This window comes from Thrips palmi, unplaced genomic scaffold (genome assembly GCF_012932325.1).
Source record: "Thrips palmi isolate BJ-2018 unplaced genomic scaffold, TpBJ-2018v1 HiC_scaffold_16, whole genome shotgun sequence".
NCBI classification, from domain to species: Eukaryota; Metazoa; Arthropoda; class Insecta; order Thysanoptera; family Thripidae; genus Thrips; species Thrips palmi.
The window spans coordinates 15,567,308-15,589,321 of record NW_023144625.1 but is presented as its reverse complement, the minus strand read 5'-3'; positions in this window follow the sequence as shown (position 1 = coordinate 15,589,321).

Genomic DNA, 22,014 nt, shown 5'->3' with positions numbered 1-22,014 from the left:
GTCCGAGTGCGCCCTCCTGGACAGCAGCGGCAGGTCGTAGGCGGCCGGGCTGGCGCTGGCGCTGGCGGCCACGTAGTGAGCGGGGAGCTGCAGGGGCGCGGCCGCCGCCCTGCCCGCCCCGATGAGCCCCGCCCCCACCAGCGAGGCCGTGGGGCCCAGGGCCATGGGGCTCAGGGCCGCGTGCCCCCGCCATCCCGAGCGCCGCGGTGCGGGACCCGCCGTCGGCGAGGGCAACGCCGACAGGCCCGTGAAGCCCGCGAAGCCCGCGAGCGAGGAGTTGCTGCTGCATGCCGACCGCGGTCTGCAACAAGAAGCACGGCGTCAACCTGGCGTCAACGTCCCGGAGTCCGATTCGACGCGCGACGTGAGGCGACTCTGAAGCCGAAAACAAGAAAAGGCCCTGCCCGGTCCGGGCCGCTAGATTGTTGGTGTGTCCTAGCCGGGACTGCCGGGACTGCCGGGACTGCCCGGACTGGCGGCACAACGCGGCGCTTTGTCACCGAGTGGCGTCGCGGCGGCGCGTCAACATCCAGTGGCGGCGTGTTTGATTTGACAAGCGACGAGCGGCGTGGGGCCAACACAGCCATACACTCCACACGCCGAAAAGATTGTTGAAAAGTTAGCAAACCGCAAGGCAAAAACAACGAAAATCATGCTTGCAGCGTCACAGCGTCACACAACCGGGACTCGAACCCACTCCGTTCAGACTTACCTCCTGCTCTGGCGGTCGCTGGTGGTCCAGGCCGTGGCTTGCAGCCGCTTGACTCTCGGCGCGGAGGTGCTCGTCACGACGGCGGCCGTCACCGCGGCGGCCGCGGCCACGGCGGCGGTGCCCGTGGCGGGGGTCACCTTGTTGGAGTCGTCGCTGTCCAGGTCGTCCGTCTCGTGGTCCTCGTCGGGCCCCTCGGCTCCGGCCTCGTCCTCGGAGTGGTGCACGTGGTGCTGCTGCAGGCTCTCGTCCGACGGCGACCGGTTCAGCGCCGCGCCGTCCAGCACCTCGGGGATGGTGACCATGACGTGGTCCATGAGCACGTCGCGGGACTTCATGGCGAAGAGGTGTCGCAGCGGCGCGGCTTGGTCTGTCAGCGGCACGGTCGGCGGCACGGGGTCGCCGCTCATGTCATGCACGCACACCACACCATGCAGGCCGGGCCGGACGTCATCTGGCCAAGTCCATTACGCACTGGAGGCGGCGGGACTTGGGCGGCAGCAGCAGGTCGTCCTCGCTCCTCGCGGCGCCCAGCGCGCCCAGCGGGGGTAGCGCCGAGGACAGCGGCCAGGCACCCAGGGGCATGGGGTAGCGACGGCCCGCGGCCTGCAACACGCAAACAAACTCGCTCAGTCCACGGCGACGGCGCAGACCACGCCACTTGCTGGCGACGGGAAACGCCTGCGAGGTAGGCAAGCCCGCAGCGCTCGCCTGTGTGACGGCACTGCCTGCCCGCACGGCGCTCGGAGGCAGGGGCGAGGTGGGCAAGCCCGCAGCGCTCGCCTGTGTGACGGCACTGCCTGCCCGCACGGCGCTCGGAGGCAGGGGCGAGGTGGGCAAGCCCGCAGCGCTTGGCTGCTTGGCGCTCGGGCGGAGGAAACTCAGAGCTGCCGAGTGCCTTATGGTGACTCCTGCAGCCGGGATGCTGCGCGCTCCACGACGTCAGCCCGTGGTTTCGTTATCACCCTGATCCCCGAGCCCCTCCCAGCAGGCCCTACAGTGCCTCGTCGCTCTGTCTCTCTCGCACCCGTTCGCGGCGCTCCTCCAGTGCGAGAGAGACAGAGCGACGAAAGCAACTGTTTGGAACCAGACTACTGCGAGATACCGACGGCTTGCCCTTCGCCATGCACCTCCACCGTGAGGCCGCGGGCGGCCCGCGAGCACACATCCCATTTCGGGGCACACTGTAAGAAAGCAAACATAACGACATTGTTCGCTCTTCGTTCCCGGAGGCAGCTGGCTTCCAGGAGGCACCGCCCACACAGTGGCTTCGGGGAATCAAAGTGTCGACACATGTCATGGCGGGGGAGGGGGAAGAGGGGGGATAGAGAGATTCCGAGGATCGTTCTGATGGGGAAACACATCGTTACAGCGATGACAATCGGAAATAGCCCGCGCGCGGCGAGGGCCCAGCAGGGCTGCGCTGCCCGGGATTCCCCAGGACCGTCTCCTCGCTCTGTCTCCCTCGCACTCAGGGGCGCGACAGTCCGGGTGCGAGAGAGACAGAGAGCCGCCGCGTGGCGGGAGGCACCGAGGCGTCAACTCGCCTGCACAACGCGTCCAATGTTTGGTTTTACTTGTGTGGGGGCGTCCTGGGTCCCAGGGACCGAGCGTGCGACACTGTGGGCGGACATCAGTCGACGGGTTCCTTCTTCCGTGTGTGTGTGTGTGTGTGTGTGTGTGCTCCGACAGGTGAGCCGTCTGGAGCCATTACATTGACGCTAGCGCGCTGGCGTGTCGAGCGCGGCTGTCTTCGTTATGGGACACACGCACGAACGGCGTGCATGCGCGAGGACCCGTCCCGTGACAGACACACAGTGTCGCAGACGAGCGCCCGCCACTCTCGGGCAAACATCGACTTTGTCCGCTCGTCCCTAAAGCCCTAAACCCCAACCAAACCCCGCGCCCGTCCGTTCACCCGGTCGGCGAAGAGGTGCGACCGCGACACTCGTCAACAATCGGCAAAACCGAAAAGGCGGGCAGCCAAATCGCCGCGCCGCGACAATAACTCATTACGTGCCAAAACATTTTGACGTGGAGGATAATTAAGCTCGCGCCGGGCGTCGCGTCAAAAGCGTGTCGTGTCCGCGAGCATCATCGTTACCCCCCCCCCCCCCTCTTTTTTTTACCCCGCTCACCTGCGCACGTCGGACTCTGGCTCTGCGTTGAATCCTCTCTTCGCGTGACCATCGCGGAAGCCCAGCGAGGTGCCCTGGGCTTGACAAAGCGTCACCACCACACTCACTCACACTAGCGCGCGCGCTCGCACACACAGAGAACGCGACTTCAAATTGTTTTTCCCCTTCCTCCTCTTTCATTCATTCATGACAACAAACTCGAATTATTTGCGCGCCGACACTGCGAAATAGTGAACCAAGAACCGACGGCGGTGTGGTTCAAATTCGGCGCCACTCTCCTCGCGGTGCCGTTCCCGCGTTCCGCCTGGGCCACGACGAGCGCGACAAGGGTGCGGGCCTGCCACTTACGCTCCCTCGCTGTCTCTCTGTCTCTCTCGCATTCGGACGGGACGCCCCAGGCAGTGAGACGGAGTCGAGTTCGGACGCAGCCCGGTGGTCGGCCTGGACCGGCTGCCTTGCCTGCCTTGTCGAGCAACGAGATCGCGGCGTCGTATTAGCATGAAAACGGTCCGGGCCTGGTTCGCCTGGTTCCGCCGTTCGAGCTGCACCACACTCAGACACTCGCTGTTGGCATGAAAATCGACCAATTTCTTCAGCCGGGTCAACGTCCAGCTTTCCGCGAGGCCCCTATAGCAAGCAGAAAATGGAGGAGTGTGTCAAAAAAAAAATATTTGTCCTTTTTTTTGCGTTTTGCTGTATTTTGGTTTCCCAAGAATGCCGGTGCACCGGCCGGGGCCCAAAGACCCGAAGGCCCACCAAGGCCTGATAACGCAAATTGCACTGCTATTTGCGCTACTGTACCGCCGGGCCGCCGCCGAGCCCCGCGCCGCGCGCCGGGCGCCGGGCCCTGTGTCGCGGTGCGGCCCGGCGTGTGGCCCGCGCCACGCTATGGTGCACTGCAGCAGTCTCTCACTCTCTCACACACACACACACAAACTCGTTCCTTTTTTCACGGCCAAGGACTCGCAGTCCGTCTGAATCGCGCACGCGGTCCTGCTGCGAGCAGCTGCGGTGCGAGTTTGCGCCGACACACCCACACTCACAGTGCACACACACCGACACCCAACACAAACACGCGCGGCTGGCGGGACGACCCCGGCTCGGCTCGGCGTGATCTCCGCCGCCTCGCCTGCCCGGATACAGCGGCCAGCACCGCCAGGGCACCGCCAGGCCACCGCCGGCACCCCGTGTTGTGCTTGGCGCTCTGCTTGGCCTGCCGCCGGAACGCACGGCAACAGCAACAACAACGACGGCGAGGTCTTGAGCACCGCGGCGTATTTGGCGTGCCGTCTAGAGACGCGGTCATGCCGCCCCCTGCAACCCCACCCCCACCTCGCTGACGCCGCCGCCGCCGCAGACGACGACGACGATGATGTTTATTTTGATTGAATTTCAGTGAGTTCGGAAGGAGTCCCGGATGGGCGATTGGCGAGCGAGAATGTGTCCGAACGGCGAATCCGCCGTGAGTGAGGCACCCCGAGGAAGTCCCTCCGCGCCGTCACGCCGATCGCCACATCCGGTCCCACCTGTCGTCTGATTCGTCGCTCTGTCTCTCTCGCACCCCAACGGGCCGCGCCGGGCCGCGCCGTGAGAGCGAGAGAGACAGAGTGGCGGAGTCGCTCGGCTGCTTGCCGCCGAATCACGCGCAAAAAGACGATGCCGGGCCGGAGGCCTTCTTCGCCAAGCGATTCCCATTCCGGCGAGGAAGAGAGAGGAAGAGGGAGGAAGAGAGAGATGGAGAGAGGGAAAGGTGGAGGCACCGGCCGTTACATTTATACACTGCGGCGCCGCCTAGCGCAGCCAGCGCAGCGCGCCGCCAGCCACGCCGCTTGCAGGACAGCACGGCCGGCCCCGGGCCCGGCCCTTCGCGGCCCCGATTAGATTCGATTGTCGCTCTATAAATACGCCAATGGCCGGCGGCCGTCTCTCTCGCTCTTGCGGGGAATGCCGCTCGCGTGCGAGGGAGACAGAGCGACGGCGGCACTGTTCGGAACGAGCCTTGCGGGTTGCATCCAGTGTAGCAAGTGTGTGCCGTGAGTCGGCGCGGCGGCAGCACTGTACTTTTGGCGGCAAATAATTTGGATGCTCGATGCTGGGTGTTTGTGGCTCTGCGGCGCTCTGCGGCGCTCTGCGGGCTCCGCTCGCGCGCCGTGCTCCGTTCCTGGAACAGTGCCTTGCTTTGCCGATGATGATGCGAGGGCAAGCTCCACGCCGCCCGATTTGGCGGGGGCCAGGCAGGCAGGCCAGGCAGGCAGGCCAGGCAGGCCCATTCCAAAGAGTGTGCTTTCGTCGCTCCGTCTCTCCCGCGTCCCTCCGGTACGCTCCACGAGTGCGAGAGAGACGGAGCGACGAAGGGGCCTGTGGGGTTTCACGTGCCGCATAAGGCGCTAGGCTGCGCCAGTCTATCATTCAATCCACTCGGGGCAAAACCGCGGACAGCGCGTGGGGAAGGAAAGGAAAGGAAGTATAATTCTGCCGGGCGAAAATTTTCGTCCAGCTTTCCCAGCAGGCCGGCCCGGGCCCGTCGGGGGTGTCGGTGAACCACCACGACACTGGTAGACCGGCACCGAGACGAAGACGGCCGGAAGCGCTTCCCCCGAGACGAAGGCGCGCGATTCAAATTCAAATTCGGCGCCCGAAAATAACGAAACGAACGCATCCTCTTTGGGCTTTGAAAGCGCGCGCGGGGAAGCGGCTGGGGTCTCAGAATCGGTTTCAACGGCATCCCTCTCTCTCGCACTCGTGAGGCACCCTGTACGGGTGCGAGAGAGACAGAGCGACGCAACGCCATCGCTCTGCAGGCTGACGTTGTCGGCGAGGTGCTGCTCGGACGTCACCAGTGGACGCAGTGACTGGGTCGGGGCCTCCCGGCTTGCCGAAGGAGAAGGAGCCCGATGGGTCCAAGCCTCAAGCCTCCCGGCGTGCGCGCGTGCGCCAGCAGTGTGCCAGCGACGCCGCGCGCCACGCCGGGCCGCTTCATTCGATTTGCTCACTTCCCTGGCGGCCGGCCGGGCGGTGCGGTGCGGCGCGGCCACTGGTGACGTCGGAGTGCGTCATTGTCGGGGCACTGTCGGGGCGCCGCTTCCGGGGCGGCCGTTCGAACACCGCCAGCCTGCCGCCTGGGGAGGTAGTCCTTGCTGTTGTTGACATGGAATGTGAGGTCAGGCTAGGTTAGTCCGCGCGCTGGTTCTGGCCGACCTGGCTCGGGTGAGGTTAGGTTGCTACGGCATTGTTTACCGGCGGTAGTTCGCGGTAGCTCAGCACCCAGACGGGCCCAGACGGAAGCAGCGTTTATCCCGATGGTAATTCCCCGACAGGCGGGAAAAGTCTGCGAGCGCTCCAGCCCCCGGGGGCCCGGGTTAAAGTGCGGGCCGGGGAAAAACGGGCGCCGTCGGGAGTCGGCATGCGGACCGCCAATTACGGCGTGAGTCAGTGTCCGCGGTGCACGCGGTGCATCTCTGGCGGCCAGCCTGCCCCAGCCTGCCCGTCCTTCCGGCACAGCCCACGCACGACCCGCAGAGCTGCACGCCGCCTGCACCGCCTGCACCCGGATCAAGGACCTCGAGGACCTCATGCCGCACAGTGCATCTGGTTATGCGTTTCGCTGTGCGGCCTGTCGTCCCAGTTTCCGCAAAGTCTCGGTCCGGATGCGGGCCGTCGCGTCGTGTGCTCAAGGCAACCACCGCCCCGCCCCGCCCCGCCAGAGCGTTACCGCCGACCTCCATAATTTGCCAGGGTAGGTCGCTTCGGCTGGTCGGCGATTCGACCGCTCGCAGTGCCGTAGTGCCCCTTCCTCTGGTTGGACGGGATCCAAACATCCGAACCCGCCCGGCCGCGCCTGGCCGCGCCTGCGCCGCGCCTGGCTCAGCCCGACTGGAGAGGAGTTTAACGGGAGCGATTCTCGGAACACACTCGTTATAAACGGGCGCCTCCTTTTCCCCAGTCTTTCCTCGATAACGTGATCAGTCTACGTCTGCTTGGCATCGGAATAATTCGAGGACTTTGTTGCTTCTATTTCCTCGAATCCCTCACTGCGGCCCGAGGGACAGCCAGAGGGCCGCTTTTGCCCAGAGCTCTCCGCGTGGAGGACTCTATTTTAATTCTGGCACATAAAACGCCAAGGCGGGCCACGGCCCATCGAGAATCCAGCGTGGCAGGGCTTCCAGTTTACACCATGACGTCACAGTTGCCAGGGAGATTAAAAGGGGGGGGGGCGTGGGCAGAGAGTGACAGTCATCCTCCAAGTGTCTCCGCGCGTCGCCCGGGAGTCCCGCCTCCTAGAACAGCGCCTCTAGCGTCGGCTGGCCGGGCTAGGCGTCACACAGTGGGCAAACACCTTGCCGCCGCCCGCGCATGGACAGCCAGGTAGGCAGCCGGCGGCGACGCCGCCAGCCAGCCTTCCGTCTTCAGCGGGCCGAACAACGCTTGGGCTTCACGCCGGCGCTCGCGGCGACCCTGTTTTGGCCCCACTCGCAATTGATCCCGATTGACTTTACAAGCCTGACCCCACTTGGTGTCGATCTCCTTCAGGCTCGCACCAGTCGCACCGCCACCGCTGCATTCTGCCAGGTCATCTCGCACGCACTCTCTCTCTGTTTCTCTCTGTGTGTCTTTCTCTCTCCCTCTGTCTCTCTCTCTCTCTCTCTCTCTCTCTCTCTCTCTCTCTCTCTCTCTCTCTCTCTCTCTCTCTCTCTCTCTCTCTCTCGCTCACTGCTCTCTCGACTACCCCTCGCTCCGCCATCTGTCTGACTGTTTATCTCATTAACGGGCAACAGCACCTCGGCTCCGATGGCAAAGCTCCGGGGCCGGCGGGCCCCAGGGACCTCCCCCGGGAATAATTTTTAAAAGTGACGGGAGCGGGAACTACGGAACCGCAGCGGAGAGCCGCTACAGTGTCGCTTCCTGACTGCTGGATGACTTTGTCGCCTGTCGGCCGGCCACAGGGAGAGAGAGAAGGCTGCCACTCTATCTCCCTCTTCCCTCTGCCGATCGCGGCCGAAAAAGGCAAAGCTGTTGCATTTGCAGGCACTCGTGCATGACCGCGACGATGGCAGCAGTGTGAGGCGGCGGCGGGTGGAGATGCGACAGTACGGGCTCATTTCTTGCCACGGTTCCGTCCTTTGCACTCGTGGGGCAAGGGTGCGAGAGAGACAGAGCGCTCCCCGAGCAGAGTGACGCGGTGACGAAGTCGAGTGCAGGCGAGGGCCTCTGCAGTGACCTTGGCCGTGCACCCTTCTCCACTCGCCCTCCGCGTCTGTCTGTCTGCCCGTCGGACGTCCGCTGTCCACATTAGCCGCCGTTAGCGGCTTCCGGTGGTGCCGCAAAGCAGCAAAACAGCAAAGCATCAAAACAGCGCGGCCCGCCAAATCCCTGCATGACACGCGCGCTGCGAACGTAGAGCCATTTCGCCATATTTCGCGTCACCGCCGCCGCGCCGGCCGCCTCGGCGCTCTGTCTCTCTCGCGCGCACGGGGCGCCCGGCGGCCCGCGGGGGTGCGAGCGAGACGGAGCGACGAGCACCCCTTTCGCCATGGCCGCCACGTGGCCGCAGTCTGTCTGTCGGGCCCAGGTCGGACGTGCGATATCCACTTCCGACCGATACGGCCTTCCGGGTGGTCCCCCCGCAAAGCAGTAATACGAAGCATAAAACAGGGCGGCCCGCCAAATCTCGCATACAGGCATATCAAAGCGTGAATTTCGCCATATATCGCGTCATCGCATATCGTGAGGCCCGCCTGGCTCTGTGATCCCCGCGATACGGGGCCCCGAGCGGGGCCAAAAACGGAATTGGGGACCCCGATACAGGATGATATCACGCCTCGCGGTATGGCCGCTATACCCGCACGGCGGCAGGCCCCAGGTACGGCACGGGGGGCACGGGCCGATGGGCGATTCGAACACGCGCCAGCCTCCTGGCTAACCGCTGGCACGCTGGAAGCCTGGAAGAGCGAGTCAATATTTGGTCACGTATTTTTCGGACAGTGTCTATGGTGTTTGCCGCGTACATTGAGCACGCGCTGCAGACTGATTCCGAGAGTCGTTTTCGTCGCTCTGTCTCTCTCGCACCATTGAGGCGTCCCGTGTGGGTGCGAGCGAGACAGATCGACGAAACGACAGGATCAGTCTGCTGGGCATTGCTGGGCATCCCAGCGACTATGCCGACGCCGCGGGCTCCCTCTCCACCATCCGTGGACGAGAGGCATTCGAGTGCGGCCCGGCCGCCTACAGTGTGTTCGCTGGGCGTACCGCGCAGCGTGGACAAATCGCGCGCCAAAAAATAACAAATATCCATCATCCGCGCGGCCGAGTCAGGCCGAGTCGGCCGGGATGGGACGGATGAAGCAGCACCGCTTTTAGCGGTAATAACGCGCTGGGCATCAGGCTGTCTCTCTCGCACCCAGGCGGTCCGTCCCGCGAGTGCGAGAGAGACAGACACAGCGACGCCTGCCGGTGTCTGCCGGCCGGTCGGACGTGAGCCTACGACCTGCGAGCGCGACTCGCCACAAAACACGAAAAGCCGAAACTGGCGGCGGCGTCGCGACGCCACTCCAGGCGTCAGCCAGCAGAGTGATGCCGTCTCTCTCGCACCTATACGGGACGCCCCACGTGCGCGAGAGAGACAGAGCGACGAAAACGACTCTCAGCTGCCCGCAGCGTCACCTTATCGCCGGCACTCTGCAGCGAGGACAGGTTGACACGTTGACGCGCGGAGGGGCCCGGCTGATAACCACCGCGGTGGGGTTGGCAGGGTTGGCACATGGCAGCACGGCAGCGAGCCGGACCAGCGCGCGGGGTTGGCTGCCCTGGAGCGCCTCTCGGGCCCTTTCCGGCGGACAACACTGAGTTCGCGCCAAGTTTACCGCGATGACGGGTTGCCCGCACTGAGGTGGGTAGCTCTAGGAAAGGTTAGCGCAACCACTACAGGAGTGGTCAGAGAAACTCAAATGGCTCTCTGAAAGGTGCACCGGCCAAGGTGCCGCCTTACTCACTCGCTGTCAAGCACTGCAGAGACGCTTAATCGGGACACCTTTCGAGAGAACAATGCGGAACCGACTTAGATAACCGCGTTCAATGAGAACCGCGATCAGAAACAACGCGATCAGGCGGCAGCCATCTCGACGCGGACGCGTTGCATGGAGGTGTTGACCCGGCCGAGGGAAGGCGTGTGACATTGCGTGCCATTTCACGCCGAGGGACCCACGAAATAAAAAATGGTGCTGAATCCAATGACATGCGAAGCGTGCGGCAGCGCGAAGCAGGTTCATGCCGTGTCTCCAAGGCTCGAGATAAGAGAGAGACATGACAGCCCAATCATCAAGCTCAGGAACGTTGACCTGCTTTCGGACCGGCCGGGCCCTACACTCGGCGCTCCGTATAAAATTTTTGCCCTGCATCAACGCGACTTGACTTGCTGACACGACATTCTCCGGCCGGGTGACGAAACGAGAAAAAGTGGCGATGCCGCGATCGGCTAGAAGACGCTCTAGGACTTCACGGTGGCGCGGTGGCCGCCCTGATGCGGCGTGACGGTGGGCCGAGGCCGCGCGCTTCGTCGCTCTGTCTCTCTCGCACCCTTACGGGACACCCCAGGGGCGCGAGAGAGACAGAGCGGTAGGATGAGCCTCCCAGGCGGATAGGGTCTAGCAGGACTCTGGTGCGCGGCGATCGGGCCGATCCCGGGGGATCCCCGGTAATGCCTCCGCGCCGATCGGGGAGCCTGGAGTGCCTGGAGACCACAGCCGGCCGAGGAGCAATGCAAATAAACGTTCGCGGACGATCCTGGAGGATATTGCCTGGAGGATTGCCTGGAGGAAGGAATAGTGCGCATTTCACGTCGGAGCGACCTTTTGGAACTCTGTGGTTTCGGCAGGAATTGGGGGGGGCGTAAACAGCAGGGAGTTTCGGCGGCTGCGGCCGTTTCGCCGGCTGGCTTCAATCGGCGTTGCTCGTTGCTCTGCCGAAGTGTCGACCGGGCCTCGTGACGCGGAGTGCACTACACCGTACTGCACCGACTGCGCCGACACCGACACAGGCTCGGAACGAGTGACTGACGCTAGGACGCTAGGACGCCGGGACGCCCCCTGTCGTCGATGGCTGCTGCTGGCCCGGCCCGGCCCGTGTTGACAGAGTAGAGGCTGTGCCATTAAGTTGACGTGTTTGAACGGCTCGTGCAGGCGAGTACGGCGAGTACCGAGATGGGCCCATTACTGAGACCTGAGGCACCGTGAGGCACGCAGGAAAAAAGGACCCGCGCGGCACCCGGACGGACTTGGGCGGACTTGGGGGACGCGAGAGGCTAGACGGACGCTGAGCTGTCAGTCAGCGGCCAGTAGCGCGATTCTGCAGTGTTTTGCCACTCCGTCTCTCTCACACTCGCATGGGAGGCCTAACTCGTGCGAGAGAGACAGAACGACGACACTGGGGAGTGGCGCTGACGCCGGCTGACGCGCTGACCAGGTGCCCAAAACTGCAACTCGACCGGCGGCATGCGGGCCGCGAGTCGCTGACGAGGCGCGCGGTCGTCCGGCTGGAGACAGGGGCGGCTCCAGAATCGCTTTTTTTGGGGGGGAGGGGCGGCATGACACCTCTTGCCTAGCTTCAGGACGGAATGCCATGCTTGGAAATGCTTTGGTCTACACGATTTTGGACTCGATTCCGGCGTCCGCGTGTACTACTTACCAGCCCCGCTCGGCGGCATGGGCTGGCTGAACCCGTCCGAAGCACTCTCACCGTCATGATCACCTCGACCATCGCCGTGCGCGGGCCATAGGCTGGCCATAGGCGGGCCATAGGCGGGCCATAGGAGGGCCATAGGTCCACGCGCGGCCGACTTTCCGAAACACAAACACACTGAAAGACACCGACTTACAGGCGCTGGCGCGCTGGCAAGCAGCGAGTAGCCGGGGGCTCGTCCTCTTGGGCGTCCTGGCCTCCTGGTCCTTGTATTCCCTGACGGAGGTCAGCGTGTCAGCGTGTCAGCGACGTCTTTTTATGGTTGTTTTTTTCTGGTGGCGACGTCGCACCGGTACGACGACGGCGAGGTGTGTAGCGTGGCGCGGCGACCGTTCCCTGTACTGCCCGAGCCACTACTGAACCTCGAGCCACACCACGCCGCGCACCTCGGCGCAGGCAAGACGGTGGGGCCGCCCCCCTTCCCCCGACTCCCCGACTAGTCGCGAAGCTGCGCCGCGCGGAGCCAAAACCACGGCGAAGTACGGCCGGTTCCCGGCAGTGGCGCCGCGTGGCTAGGCAGCCCACCGCACCAGCTGTCGGGTCGGGTCGGGCGCGCTCCGCCGTGCCGCCAGGCAACCCATCGGGCGGCCGCGCGGCGCTATCCCTCGGAGCAGCACGGGGTAGCGCCGTGTCGCGGTCTCGCGGCGGGGAGGTGAGGCCCGGCCGGTGCCGCTAGTCGCATTCCGGCCGCCAGAGCGGGCCGCGCGAGCAAACCGCGAGGCAGAGGGCAGGCGGAGGCACCTCGACGTGGCGCCCGCGCTGCTCCGTGGCGGGCCGGGCGGGGTGGGTACTATAGGTGACTGGTCGGTCACAGGTGCCTCCGCGGACCGCCGGGCCTTGCAGTGCTTTCGCGTCGGAGGGGTGCGAAAGAGAAGCAGCTCCACAGCGCCGTTCGGTTCGGAGCCTGACCGCTGGGCCGCCCCGCCCTCTCGGCGTTCGGACCCTCGTTCGAGTCTCCTGGACGGCGGTCGCGGCGAGGCACGCGTCCTGGCCGTCCTGGCCGACCGCGTCCCGCGTCCCCGTTGTTCGATTGGCGGCGATAATGCCCCCCCCCCCCACTCCGGGAGCCCCGGGCGCTGCCAGTGGCGTTGCCTCCATCCGCCAGGCCGACTGCAGACTGATTCAGAGAGTGTCGTTTTCGCCACCCTGTCTCTCTCGCACTCATATGGGTCCTCCTGCAAAGGTGCGAGAGAGAGACAGTGACGAAAACGACTCTCCGTATCAGTCAACTAGTCGATTGGCGGTCGGCCGGCCGGCCTGGCGGCGGTTCACACATGCCGCTGCCGCCGTGCTGCCGCCGTGCTGCCGCCACGCAGCGGGCCGGGCACCACGCGAGCCGTGTTCTAACGGTGTGCTGGGAAGGGGCTCAATGCCACGCCGTTCGGCCGTTGGGTTCGCGCATGCAGTTCGCGCTCCGGCCGTTCAAGTGTTACGTCACTCGACGTCGGGATGGTGCACGCCCCGCTCGCCTCGGCGCACGCGTGCTCGCGCGGTCGGCCGCGTGCTAAACCGGCAGCGCAGTGAGTCGAGTCGGCCACCTTGTGCTGGCGCAGCTGCAAAAAGAAAAGGGGCTCTCGCTACGCGTCGAGCGTACGAGCGAGCTGTCCCTGTCGCAGTGTCACAAGCGTCGCCGTCTCTCACTGATTTTCAGCCGGCGACCCCGCCGGCCCTGTTGACTTGAAGTGGGCGGAGCTTTTCGAAAAGTTTTCCGGTGAAATCTGTCTGCCGCTCAGCCCTGCCGTGCGTTTGAAACGCCGAACCGAACCGCGGTGAACTGAACTGGGATGCTAGGATGCTAGGATTGCGACGCGCGTTGCCGCATTGCGTTTCCCCCGCGGTTTCCGCCCCGTCCGGCCCGGCCGGCCAGGCATTCCAAGGACTGCGGAGGCACGGCGCCGCGTTTGCCCGTCCAGCCCGTCTGCCCCCGCAGTGCCAACGCAGCGAACGCAGCGCCGGCCCTCCCTCGCCCCTTCCGCCAGACTGACCTTCTCGGCGACTTATCCTTTCACCGCGACCGGGCGGGGCGGGCGGGGCGGACGAGACCATTCAAACGGCATTGCGGCAGCACCGTCTCCGGGGGTAAAATCAAAGCAGGCAGAAATTAAAGCCCGGCTCGCTTCGGCGCGCTTCGCAGCCCTGACACTTCGCGGGGCTGTTCGTCTGCGACTCTCGGCGCTGACATTTGGGCGCGCTTCTCGGAGCCCTTCCGCGGAAAGGGTACGGCAGAGGGGCCGCCGTGGAGGCGGGGCGGGGCGGGGCGGGGCGGGGCGGGGCGGGGCGGGGCGCAGCCAAGTGTACGCCCTTGCGTAATGTCTCGGTGCCCAGCTGACGCCGCCACCGCTCCTCTAACAGGCCAAGCAAGAGTGCCTGCCGCCGCGCCGCCGTTCACGGCCCTCCTGGCCGGCGTGCTAAGTCTAGCACTACTCTCTCCCTCGCACCCGACGGCACGCCCCGTGAGAGTGAGAGGGACAGCGCGACGCAGGCACAGCCAGGGAGCAGCCAGCCGCCAGCGTGGCAGCCAAGCGGCAGCGCGGCCGCGGGGAAGATGTTCCCAGCGATAGGCCGCCGAGGCCTATCTCCGCGCAGCACACGTGTCGCAGCGCCCCCTGGCCATCAATTATCGAAAGGCTCCTCGTTAAAAAGACGCCGGAAACGCGAGAAAAGGGCGCTTTTTGGGGAGGACTGCACGTGAATGACCTCTGGGTCTTCATGGGGATCCATGGACGGGAAGCGGGCCGGTCTTGGACAGTCTTGGACGGATTCCGAACAGCGCTCTGTCTCTCCCTCGCACACTGCGGGACGCGGTGGGACGCCCTGTGGGTGCGAGAGAGACAGAGCAGACTGCAGGGCGCGGCCGGCCGTCGAGGGCGACCCAGTGACTCAGCCCGGCGCCGCTTAAGTTTGTCTCGGCGACTCAGTGACTCGCGTATTCCGTGGCTGGGCCAAAGGGCCGCCCCGGCAGCCCTGGCAGCCCTGGCCTCGGTGCCCCAAGGACCGCCACAAATTGAATCAAGTCTGGGAGGAAAAGGGAAAAGGGCGTCGCAGCCTTGGGGAATGCCAAACAAAACAAAAAGCGACGAAACTGGCCTGCTTTCATGCGGGCGTGTCCGGCTAAGAACGAGCGAGACACAGTTTTAATCTGAGGCGCCTCCCCTCCTCCTCACCTCCCATCCCCTCCCCGCTCATGAAGGCTGCTGGCACAATGGAAGTACCGCCGCCGCCGCCATTGGCGCCTCTATCAAGCACGGACTGGACCAGGTCAAGGCGCACACGGAACCACGTTTTGTCATTGCATCATTCATCATTTTGTGTCATTAAAGCACAGGCGGTCCAGTGTGTACACTTACTTACTCTGCACATTTCATTCAATCACCCCGCTGCATTCACACGGTCTCTCGCTCGCTCATTCGGTCATTCATTCATTCATTGACTCGTCCATCCACGGCGGCGAAGCATGAAAAAGCACGTGCAAACTTCCAGCATGATGAAACCAGCCTTTAAAAGAGGTAAAAAAGGACAGCTGAAAAAAAATTCTCGATAAAAAAGGCCATAATTTTCTGAATGAACTGGGCTGTTGCTGCGCCACGCCGCCGCTGTTGCCGCCAGACTGGTTTGCCAGCCGCCGGCTAGAAAGCGCTGCGGGGCGGATCTGGAGGAGGTCCTGGAGGAGGTCCTGGAGGAGGTCCTGGACGAGGTCCTGGAGGAGGCCCTGAGAAGGAAGTCTTGGACGAGGTCCTGGAGGAGGTACTGGAGGAGGCCCTCGAGGAGGCCTCCTCTGTCGTTTTTCAAGAGATGGGACTCTTTGCAGTGCATGAAGCTGGGCCGGTGACACTTCCAACGCGTCACGCACTGTTCGTATAAATATCAATTTCTCCAGCAGGTTTGACGCGCGAAAGCGCGCGCTGTGTCCCCACCACACACACACACACACACACACACACACACACACACACACACACACACACACACACACACACACACACACGTCGTCTTATGACCCATACCGCGGCGGCTGCAACAAGATTTTATTAACCTGTCGCTGCGTGTGCGTCTAGGCGAGCCACGCCCCGCCCCGCCACGACTGGCGCACTGCTGGCTAGCGGCCGACTAGCACGCGGGCAAAAGTGCCGCTCATTTGCAGGACCTTGAAAATCGCCCACGTCCGGGGCCGATACACTCGACGGGGAGCCGGGGGCAGCCAGGGGGCTCTCGATGCTCCGTCTCCCTCGCACTCGCGCGGCGTGCCGGCGTGCCGCTGAGGTGCGAGAGAGACGGGACCACAGCAGCAGGGCGCCGCCGCTCTCCTCCGCCACTCTCGGCCCGCTCTCCGCTCGGCTCGCCACTTTCTGGCTCGCCACTTTGTCGGCCCACCATTTTCCGCTTGCCGGAGTGTGTCCGAGACTCGGCCCGAGACTCGGTGTATGCAAAGCGGAGCGGGCACGCTGCCTGTCTCTCTCGCTCCCCTGCGGCCTGCGCGCGCCCCACGAGTGCGAGAGAGACAGCGACGAAAGCGCCGGTCGTGATCCGCCTGGACGAACGGGCCGCGATGTTCACTTTTGGTTTCAGGGACGACCACGAGGCGACCGCCGTTGGTGACCCGGCCCGTCAGACAGCAGGGAGATCACCCAGTGCGCCAGCAAGGCAGTCGCCTATCCGGGAAAGGGAAGGTGCTGTATGACCCCGAGAGGTATGCACCGCGAGGCAGTACAGGAAGGCGTGGCAGGAACTAGCGCCAGGCAGCCAGGCCCTTCCCCCTTCCGCCGGCACTGCGACACCTCATGCAAAAGTCACGAGTCCGCTCCGCCCGCTCCGCCCTGCGCCGCGTTGTCACGCGCCTCGACGCCCATCGCAGGATGGAATGCGACTCGTCGCACCTGCGGGCTCACGCCGTGCAGTGCTCCTCTGTCTCTCTCTCTCTCTCTCTCTCTCGCCAGTCAGTGCAGACTGCCCCACGAGAGAGACGGGGGCGCCGAATAACAAAAATGTCATCTTTTTTGACACGTTGTCCTGCAGCGGAATCAGCCCACCAGCCGACGGGCGGGCCGCCCCGGTACGCAGTCGCGCTCGGCGGGCTGGCCTACCTTGCACTCTGCAGGGGCTCCTGTCCGCCCGGCCGTCGCTCTGTCTCTCTCGCACCCCGAGAAAACGCCTCAAGGAAGCGACAGAGACAGAGCGACACCGCATTGGGGGTTCGTGTTTCCTGCGACTGCAGTGGGCCGGAGGGAGGTTGGCCAGGCTGGGCGGCGACGAGAAGGCCGGGACGGCAGCGCAGCACAGCACGCCGATGCACTGGATTAGCATGCAGCACGACGACGTCGCTCTTTCTCCCTCGCACCCCACCGGGCGCCCCATGAGTGCGAGAGGGACGGAGCGACGAAAGCACGGTTCCGTCTAACAGGCCGCGCAGGCCGCGCTCCAAGCTCGAAACCGTTGCCCCCTATTGCTCATAATTATTGGACGTCCGTTGCCTAATCGGAACGAAAGACGAAAGCAGTGGCATTAAAGTGATGGGCCGCGCGGTTTCTCGTTTCTCTCGTTTCTCCAGCTGTCTCCCTCGCACCTGCACGGGGCGTGCCCTGGGTGCGAGAGAGACGGAGCTCTGTTCGGAATGAGTGCGCGGCGCGCCATCGGCGGCTGGGAACCCACGGCGCACTGCTCCAGTGCTTCGTCCGCTTCGTCGCCCCGTCTCCCTCACACCCCCCGCGGCACGCGCGCGCCCCGCGAGTGCGAGAGAGACCGCGCGAGTACAGTGCCGTCAGAAAGGTCAGGGAATATTCAGTGGCGGCCCCGCCGTGCACCGCGTCATGCGGCGACGCACATAAAAGTGTCAATCAACGTCAACGCGCGCGGTGCGTGGCGCGGTGCGTGGCGTTGCGTCAGCGAAGCGTTCTTCTGCAGCTTGTCGGCGGCCACCGCGGGCCACCGCGGGCCACCGCCACTGCTTTCGCTCCCGCACTGTAAAACGGCTTCAGGCACGCGGCGATAAGGCGTCGTAACACCGCGACACCCTTTTCCGTCCCTCTCGCACCCCCTGCGGGACTATGGGGGACGCCGCGTGAGTGCGAGAGAGAGGGCGACGGTGTTATTCGCCGCAGCCTGCCGCGCCCCGCGACACCGGCCGCTACTTTACGGCCGCGTCGTGCCGTTGTGTCTCGTGGCACCGCGGCGCCCTGGCCCGCCCTGGCCCGCCCTGGCCCCGCCCTCCAGTGCCCCGTCCAGGCTTGGCTCCAGGCTTGGCTCCAGAGCCTGGGTGTGCAGTAAGGCACCTCCTGGGGGCAGCACAGTGCACACGCCGTTCGGCGGCGTGGTGTGAGACGAGGCAGTCCCGGGCGTCCGCGAGCACGTCCGCGAGGGCATCCCCCACGACGCCTCTGCGCGCAGCCTTGGCGCAGCCGCTGCAGACTCCGTCCTGCGTCCGCCCTGCTGCAGAAGCGGTGTCACTTTCACTCGTGCGGCGCGGTCTGGCAGTGCGTCAGTCAGTCCTGCGAGCGGCAGCAATTCAAACTGGATAGTTAAAGGGAAAAACGAGGTGCGCTTTCCAAGCAAGAAAGAATACGTCGTCGGCTACCTTTTTTTTCTCTCCCTCGAGGAAGGCATGCCGGGCCGTGCGTGTTATTTAGTGTTGCTGTGTCGCTAAGCGCCGGTGAGGAATCGCGAATCGCAATCAAGTCTTCTTCTCTTGTTTCTCATCACCCACACATCGGAGAGAGATGGCTTTCAGTGTGTGACCAAAGGGCCTCCCGGTTAACGCCTCCGGTCAGTGGAACACGACGCGGCCGCGGCCAGGCCAGGCCTCGTTGACAGAGGTGCCTGCGTGTCGGGGGATACACGGTCGGTACATGGAATCCACGCAGGCCGCGCCCCACCCCGCCCCGCCCCGCGGGTTCACGTCCTCCACGGGTCCATGGGACAGCGGGGCTCCTCCTGGGCCCCTGCGGGCCTGCCGGGCCTGAACGTCGTCGCTCTGTCTCTCTCCCGCCCCCGTGGAGCTCACCCCGAGTGCGAGAGAGACAGAGCGACGGGCGCGGCGTTCGGCTTGCCCACTGGTCCGGACGGGCGGTCAAACCGGAATGGAGCTGAGCCACGTCGACGTGTTCGAGACTCCGCGGCTGCGCCGCGCGGTCCGGCCGTCGAATACTTCCGAAATTCGGCGCCGCGTGTCAGCACGGCATTAGCTGGGCTCGTTTCGCGGAGCGCTCTAGAACGGCGTTTGTCACTTCCATTCGCCTTGATCGCCGCGAAGATGGCTGTTCCACAGACAATGCCGCATAACCTAGAGTAACGACTGCCAGGCGGCCAGCACCGCCACCCTGGGAATGGCAGGGCGCGCGTAAGACGCAGCGACGTTCGGCCGTCCGCGCGCACGCATGCGTGTAGTGCGTTACTGCGAATGTGTGTCACTGTAAAATCATGCGCGGCCGTCGTGGGCAACAGGCAGCAACAGGCAAACAGCGGCCGCCGTGGGACGCGGAAACCCTGCCACATTTTCCGTCCCGTTTCTGCGAGGCGGCTCCACTCTACAGTGTACCGCGCGGGCCGCCACCGCCGCGCCGCGTTCGCGCAGCGCGCAGTTTCTCGTTTTCGTCAAATTGGACGGGGTCTTCTTATTATCCCGGCCGAACAAAAAGAAGCCAGATCGAACGGCGGGCAGCGGGCCGCGCGAGATAAGGGGACCAGTGGGCCGCGCTGGACCGGGCCGCGCTGGCGGCACGGAGAGGCTGCAACGAAAAGCAGCCACTTTGGGAGCACGCCGCGCGGCCGCGCCGGCCCTCGTTCGATTTTGTTTCCACTTTGCTAGTCTCCTCCACCACCGCCTCCTCCGGTCGACTCCGGGCCAGTGGCCGCGCGGCCGGAGCCCTGCCGCCGGAGCCGAGGTAGTCAAGGGTATTCCAGGGTATTCCGGACATTGGGATTATCCCGGCTTCACTTTCTCCCACTGCACCTCCAAATTACGTACCCAGGCGAGCGCGGAGGGTTCGGCTTATCGACTTGTGCAATCGATATGGCCCGATTTGCATGGGCTGCGCCGTGCCAGCACGGCAGCACAGCAGCAGTCACCGCCACAAATTATTTTTTTCCAACTCACTGCCCAATGGCCCTACGTAGAGCCCTGCGTCAAGGGCCCATAAGGGTTGGGCCGACGACAGCGCAGTTTTTTTTTTTTTTCCTCGTGACGCGTGCTTTACCAGCACTTCGAGTGCCACCAAGCCAGTTCCGAAAGACGATCGGTCTCTCTCGCACCCTTACGGGACGCAGCCATGAGTGCGAGGGAGACAGAGCACCGTTCGGTATGGGGCCGTAGGCGCAGGTTGCACATGCAGTGATAGCGCAACGAGGTGGTAAACGCCGTGCTTCGCCGCTTCGCCGCTTCGCCGCTTCGCGGTTAGGTGTCCAGCTCATCTTCGTGTCGCAACGCGGCAGCGCGGGTCGTGACCCCGCCTCCACCCTGCCGCTCCCTGCCCTCAAACACGCTCCAAAAACAACAGCCATCCCGCGACTTTTATTTAAACGCTCCGAGGCGGCGGTGCTGCTGGCCAGGGCGCGGCCAAGGCGGCTCCTAGGCGTGCACATGGAGTGCCTAATAGCGGCCGATTTGTACTCCGGACGTGTTGTCGGCCGGCAGGGGCAGGGCGGGGCGGGGCGGGGCGGCGGCCATTCCTCCTCGGGACCTGGTGCGAGGCGAGGCGTGAGAGCGTTATTTTCCCGAATGTTTGGGCCGGCCGCAAACGGCAGCGCCACGGGTGTGCGTGTGTGAGTCTGTGTCGTGTCCGTGTGTGTCCCGTGCGCGTGTGCGCCATGTGCGATCAGGCAGGCTATCCGGGCCGCGGTGCCGCGGCACGGGGGAAAGGAAAATGGAGGATCGGGTATGCGGGATCCGGTTCAGCTTCGCAGCGCTCCGCAGCTCCGCCTGCCCTAGCTCGCCTCTCTTTGGCAGGCCCGCGCGCGCCGTAGCGCCTCTCGGAGACCTCTCTAATGGTTGGAGAGCCCGCCGAAGAGAGGCAGCGCGACGTCGCGGAAACCATGCCGCCGCGCCGCGCAGCAGTGCGCAGCAGCAGACTGATTCCGAACAGTCCTTTCGCCGCTTGTGTGTGAGAGAGACAGGCACTGAGGCACGGTTCGAGATGAGCCTGCTGCTGAGATGGCCCACATCCTCCACCCCGAGCCACCCCGACCGGGATCACGGCGAACGCCGCCAACCTGAGTACTGTGTTTAGGCGGCAGGCCACGCTACGCCAGGCAACGCCGGGCACGGCGAAATCGTGTCATGAGAGTGAGTGTGCCTCTCTCTCTCTCTCTCCTCTCTCTCTGCCTGCGCCGAGCCTCGAGCCGGCAAGCCGATGATGGATGTTGCACGGTGTGTGTGGTGAACCGACCACCACGTAAGTACGCGACCCGACCCGGCCGACAGGCCGGCAGGCATCCCGCAGGTTCCAAACAGGTGCTCGGCAGGTCTCGGCAGGTCCCCGATGGTCCCCGAGGACGACGTCGCCGCTGACGACGCCTGGCCAAAGCCCTGGCGCGGCACACGCAGAGAAGCAGATGATGCAGACGCGCCCTCGGCCCGTCCGTGATGAGCAACCACCCCGGCACCGCGATCCCGAATCGATAAACGGAATCTGCTGCCTTCGGCTCCTTCGGCCAGCTTCGGCCCCGCCGACTTCCTATTTCTCAACCCGGCGCCACAATGTGGTTGGCAGAGGCAGAGGCGTGCGGAGATGCGCCCGCAGATATGCAAGGCCCTCTAAACTCCAGCTCCAGCCATTGGCCCGGTGGGGCCCACACACACACACTCACAGACACGCTCGCACTGCCTCGTAATCCTCTCGGTTCCAGTCAGAGAAAGGTTCGCGTTGCGCGCATCTTCCAATCCGGCCGTGCCATCGCCATCGGGGTTGGGGTTTCCACATCTGCCGGCAGGTGGCGCCACGACGCCCGGGCGGGCCGGGCCGCCGATTCCCGTTCAAAGAGGGTAATCCCTGGCTCTCTGACGCAACCCTCGGCCCTCGCTGCTGGTGCTGGTGCGGCGCGGGTCGTGATGGTATCGGATCGGCCCGGGCGCCAGGGGGGCCGAACCCCTGGCGTCTGATTCAAAAGGATCATCTCGTCTCTGTCGCGTCCCTGCGCAAGGACAGGGACAGGGAGATGCTTCGGAATGGCTCGGCTGGCGTGCACTGGCGTGGTGGGCCGACGACGGCCGCTGGCCGGGCCGGGGGACTGCTTCACCTTGGCGGTGCGTACCTTGGCCGTGCCGCCGTGCCTCGGCAGTGGCGTCGCAGCCGGAACGATATCAAGCCAAGCCGAGCGTGGAAAGTGGCCGCCTGCGCGTGCAGGGCCAGTGGGCAGCCAGGCAGGCAGGCAGGCAGCCAGCCAGCATGGGTGGCCGGCCAGGCAGCCAGTCACCCGGCTGCGGTCTGCTGTTCCGCTGGTGTTCTG